Genomic DNA, 6,163 nt, shown 5'->3' on the forward strand with positions numbered 1-6,163 from the left:
TGTTCTTCCATCCTGCTCATACAGTAAGTTTGCAGTTCAGCAGTTGCACAAAAGGTAACGATTTCAACAGAAGAACAAGCAGCTTCCTAGGTTGTCTTTTTAGAAATTCCAAGAGTGAAAACCCAGCAGAAAAAGTTCTGAAAAAATTAGAAAGACAGGCTTCTTATCCACAGGTCACAAAGAGACCACCAACTGGCTGGCTGGCACAATCTTCACACATTTTGTGAATGTTTACTTATTAGGTGGTGGCACATGCTGTCTGGTCCTCACCACTCCCGACTCAAACTCTGCCTCCCTGGGATCTGAAGACATGTCACTGTGGAAGCTGTCAGAGTCACAGCTTTACCTCTCTACCTCTTGATTCCTCTTACAAGAGAATGCTTTCAATTCTACCTGTTATACAGGGATATTGTGAAATGACATGATCTCTATGTAAAGCAATAAAAGCTTTGGGTGAAGCCCACCCACTGCCATTAAGTCAACTCTGACTCAAGGTGACCCTCCAGGATAAAGTAGAACTGCTCCTTTGGGTTTGCCAGACTAAATCTGACAGGAGTAGCAGCCTCATCTCTCTCCCTTGGAGTGGCTGGTAGCTTCGAACTGGTGAAAAGGTGCTTCTTTTGGCGATAAGGTAGTACAAAAAAAATAAGCCAGGAAGTTGACTAAATAGGTTATAAATCAATATGCTCAATAACTGACAAGAATAAGAACAGAATACTTAAAATGTAGTTTATTCAAAAGCACATTTTAGCAATTAAAATTTTACTCCCTCTCTAAACATTTAATCAATTTCAATTGCAAAAGGGCCCAACACTTTGCCTCTCTCTATCCTCTGTCTCTTTGGTAGGTAGAGTTTTAAGAAGGTATAAAATATCCAAGGGGAAAAATGTGGGAGTAAGGAGAAATGACGAATTCACCAGGCTCTCACATAATCGAAAGACTAGATGCAAAGAAACATGTAACTGCAGGGGAAACACATTAATATTTAGTGGACATGAGTATCTCTGTCACTATAGTAAGTGTTAATTACCATGCAGTCAGCTCTGATTTACTATGACCCCATTAGAATAGAATGTAGCATTGCCTGCTTCTGTGCCTTTTTTGCCAGTGATTCAGAGAGTTCTCATTGGCTAATTACTGGAGCAGATCACCAAGCCTTTCTTCCTAGCCTGTCTTAATCTGGAAACATCATTTAAACTCGTTCACCATGAGTGACTCTGTTGGTATAGCTTCCAGCATCATAACAATACTCAAGCCACCACTCCAATCACTGCCAGAGATGATTTCAACCATAATGACCCTATAGGACACAGTAGACAGCGCCTTAGCATTTCTGAGACCATAAAGCATTATGGAGCAGATAGGCTCATCTTTCTCATCTTTGAAATGTTTAGCAGGTTTGAACCTCTGACCTTTTGACTAGCAGCCAATGCTTTTGTCAAAGTGCCACCAGGGCTCCTTGGGGTAGCTAATAGGAAATAAAATATATCTTTGAAAAAATCCTTTCTATATACACTAATTAGGAAGTAAAGCATTTGATAAGAGGGAAAATTAAACAAAATTCCTAAAATCCAATCCAACAATTATTTACTGCGCATCTATGATGGTCATCAGAGAAAGATAAGACTATCTCGTCCCACAAAGATTTACAGTCTTGGAAACTCTGGGGAGATCTAGGGTTGCTATGAATCAGAATTAACTACATGGCAGTTGGATTTTATTTGTTTTGATCATCTACACTGGATCTAATACATAACAGATTACAGTACTATTCCTGCCCAAATGGAGCTCTTAGAAAAAGGGTTTGTACACATAATTAGAGGGGGTGGGGAACTGAAAAACTTTGAGTCAATGATTGATACACAGTCATTTTAATGTCAATTACCATAACCATAGAGTTCAGTAACTACAAAACCTGATATACTTGGAATCTGTAGTTCATTATTTCAAGAGGTTGTCCAAAGAATTCAAGCTTTCTTTTTTAACCATCATAGTTAAAATAAAAATGTTAGAGTCTGTCAAATCTATTTCCTTCAATTATCCACCTCCATGAAAATATGACAAAAGAATTATAATTTGCTGCATTTTTTAGGGATTAAGGGGTGAGTCAAACTCCTCTGATGAGCTGAAGCTCTGGCAATTATTTTTCTCCTAATCTTATATTTTAATATTTTTATTGCGTATCTATTATGGGTTGAATTGTGCCCCTTCAAAATATGTTCTGTAAACCCTAACTTCTATGCCTCTGGTCATAATCCAGTTTGGGAATGGGTTCAGGGTTATGTTAATGACCAGAGTTATGTTAAAGTGCAGCCACTGCCTTAAGTCATTTGCTTTTGAGATGTAAAAGAGATTAAAACAAGCAAGTGGGTAAGCAGAGATGGTGCAAGAGAGATGCCAAGTCACAAGAAGATCACCTCAGAGCACAAGCTAAAATTGATAAGGACCTTCCTTGAGTGCTAACAGGAGTCCTAGTGGTATAGTGATTACGTGTTGGGCTGTGAGCCACATGGTCAGCAGTTTGAAACCACTGGCAGCTCTGAGAGAAAAACTGGGCTTTTGACTCCTGTAAACAGTGACAGTCTGGGAACCCACAGGGGGTTACTATGAGTCAGCATTGACTTGATCATTCCTCCCCCTAGAGCCGGCACCCTGAATTCAGACTTCCAGTTTCCTACTTTTGAGAAAATAAAATTGTTAAAACCATCCACTTATGGAGTTTGTTATAGCAGAACTAGATAACTTAGACAGTAGCTAACATAGAAAAGTTATTGTTAATACCATGGTGCTTACACAAATATTTATTAAGTATCATTTCTATGATAAAGGAGCTAGCCCAAAGAAGACAAGCAGTTTTAATGCCGTGTAGCTAAGTGTGTGACAAGGTGTCAATGGAAGATAGAAGAGGGACCCACATCAGTGTGCTCCATGGTTGGAGATGCCTTTTGAGCACTTGAGCAAAGTGGCATCTGCCTGAGTTTTCTAGTATAGATTTGTTGACACTTGATAAGCCTTGGAGAGGAAGGGAGAAAACACCAGGTGGAGGATGGGTGAGTAGAGCACCATGTTGAGAGAACTACACCATGGACCTGAACAAGCAGCACAGAGTAGCAGTGACTCCAACGAGTGGGGAGGCTTTTGAAAGGCAATGCTACGTCGTATTTTCATTCTCATTGGCTTCTAGACACTTCCTGATTTCATCTCGGATCCAGATCAATACCCACTCCTTTTGCAATAGGAAATTGTTCATCCTCCAATTGTTTACCCTTGTTCTCTTCACTATCCTTCTGTTAATTTCCAGTTTTATGGAGCAATAATCGGAGAGAGATGTCTGTATAACCTCTATGTGCTTGAATTTACTCAAGTTCGACTTGTGTCCCAGTATGTGGTCTCTTTTTGAATATGTGCCATGTGGGATGGAAAAGAATGTGAATTATTTTGCATGTGGGTGGAACGCTCTGAAAATATCTATCAAGTTAAGTCATCCAAATGTGCTATTTAGATCTGTATTCTCCTTGTTGAATTTCTTTCCCAATGATCTGTCTTTTTCAGAGAGTGGTGTATTAAAGTCACCCACTATAATTGTTGAGCCTGTGATCTCTTTTTTCATCTTTTGGAGTGTTTGATTTACGAATTTCACAGGTCTCTCGTTAGGTACATATATGTTTATGTTCACTGGTTCTTGGTCTATTGTTCCCTTGAGCATTATATAGTGCTCCTCCTTGTCTCTTGTTATGGCCTGTATCTTGAGGACAATTAGATCAGATATTAAGATCACTACCCCTGCTTTCTTTTGCATTACCATTTGCTTGGTATATTTTTCTCCAGCCTTTCTCAACCTGTTTTTGTCTGTAAGCTTGAGATGATTCTCCTGTAGGCAGCAAATTGATGGGTTATGTTTCCTGAGCCAGTCTGTTAGCCTCTGCCTTTTAATGCCTGAGTTCAGGTCATTGATATTCAGTGTTATTATATCCATCTTTGGACTCTGTGATGTCATCTTGTAACTTTTGTGTTGGATATTTTTCTGTCTACCTATCTTATCCACTTGTTTTTTGTGTGTGGTTTATGTTTGCCTTCTTTCCACTATTGAGTTGATGCTATCCTGGGGGCTGTTTCCTCTTTGTCACCCTATGGTTGGAGTTGTTCTTCGTGATGGTCTTTTATTTGCCCTTGGTGAGTGTTGCTCTTCTGCTATACTGGATCAGCAAGGATCTTTTGTAGGGCTGGATTTATTTTTATGTATTCTTTGAGGTTGTCCCTGTCTCAGAAGACTCTTCCTTCTCCATCTATCTTAATAGATAATTTGGCTGGGTAAAGTATTCTTGGGTTTGCATTATTTTCCTTCAATTTTTGGAATATGTTACCCCATTCCCTCCTCTTCTTCATCGTTTCTGATGATAGAGTTGAACATACTCTTATTGGGGTACCTTTATACGTGACTGTTTGCTTTTCCCTAGCTGCTTTTATGATCTTCTCCTTTTCCTCGTAGTTGGATAGTTGGACAATTGTGTGTCTTGGTGACTTCTTCTTGGGATTTAGTCTGGCTGGTGTTCTTTCAGCCTCTTGAATAGTTGCCTGATTTTAATTTATTAAGCTGGGTAAGTTTTCCTCTAAAAATTCCCTTGCTATTTTCGCTGTTGACTTCTTTGTTGTTTCTTGTTTCGGTAGTCCAATTATTCTAATATTGCTCCTTTTTGTAGCATGAGACATGGCTCTCAGGTTTTCTTCAGCTACTTTGATTGTCTTGTTTGACTGCTTTTCCTGTTTGCTGAGGTCTGCTTGGTTATCCTCTAGGTCACCAGTGCGATTCTCTGCCTCCTCAAGCCTACTGGCCAGATCTGTCAATTTGTCACTGGATTTTGTTATTTCATCCCTTAACTCTTTAATCTCTCTTTGGTGCATTGCCTTTATCTCTTCTATCATTTCATCTTTTTCTGCATTGCTTCCCTCATATCCTTTATGACTTCAAGCAGCATTTTGAACATTTCTTTTTGTGGCAGGTCAATAGCTGCTTCTTCTATGCCCATGATTAGGGTCATGACTTCTTCTGTCATTGTCTTCTGTTTATCCTGCTTTTTCGTGGAAGCTGTTTACCTGTTGTTTTAGAGGAGCCTGGAGCTATCTTCCTGAGTCGAAGAGCCCTGGGCGCTCTCTTGAGGGGTTCGTAAGAGTACTTCTATGAACTACCTGCCGGTAACTGTATTGAGGGACCAGGCTATCACTATATCTTCCTGTGGTCTCACTCTTATCCTAGCTGTGCAGTATTCCGTTATTTGGAACGTGTGTTGGATATTCTTATTATGTGACACTGATCGGGTTGTTGTGGGCCCATGAGGGCGTCGCTTCCTTGACCAATCTCTAACATGGGCTCATTGAGACTGACTGCGGTGGGAAAGATAGAAGGGCTAGTGAATAGAGAGACAAGAAATAGAGTAGTAGTTAAGGAGATAACTGAGACTTGATCACCTGTCCGTAAGGCTGGAGGAGTTCCAACTCTTCTTCAAATTAGCGGGGTGGTGTACCCGTTTGATATAGGGTTCCACAGATGCTGTGTGGGACTACTTCAAAGGCACGATCGCACCAGTGGCCAGGCATCAGTTGAGTGCTGGAGTTTGCTGATGTACCTGTCTTGTGCTGTATGTAGAACTTCAGCAGGGGCGGGGAGGGGCCCTGGGGTGTTCCCAAAGCCCCATCTAGGGCCCCAGGAAAGGCAGGGCCTCCCCAGCTATGTGTAGAATCACTGAGAGGGAAGCTGGGCTTATTGTCCTATGTAGTCTGCTGGTGGTTACTAGATCAGAGGAATTTGTTTTTTAACCCCCCTGGCCAGCTAGAATAAAAATCAAATGAAATTGTCTTCCACAGTCTCTGTGCTGCATCTCTGTGCTGTTTAAAGCTGACATTTGCTACAGCAGGTCTTTGTTATGCAAAAAGCTGCCAGACTCTGTAGCTGATTTCTGGCATTCCTTAGATAGGTTTCTTCTTATGCTAATTTATATTAAGGGTTTCCATCTATGTACTCCTTGGAGCTGAGCAACCAGACTTGTGTTTGAGTTTTAAACCAATAATGTATATTAATATATATTTCACCCCTTTAAAAATTATTATGCTTGTGATGTACTCCGATTTGGGGGCTGTCAGGCAGATGCCCAGAGGAGGAGATCCA

The sequence above is a fragment of the Tenrec ecaudatus genome, chromosome 11 (genome assembly GCF_050624435.1).
Source record: "Tenrec ecaudatus isolate mTenEca1 chromosome 11, mTenEca1.hap1, whole genome shotgun sequence".
Classification (NCBI taxonomy): domain Eukaryota; kingdom Metazoa; phylum Chordata; class Mammalia; order Afrosoricida; family Tenrecidae; genus Tenrec; species Tenrec ecaudatus.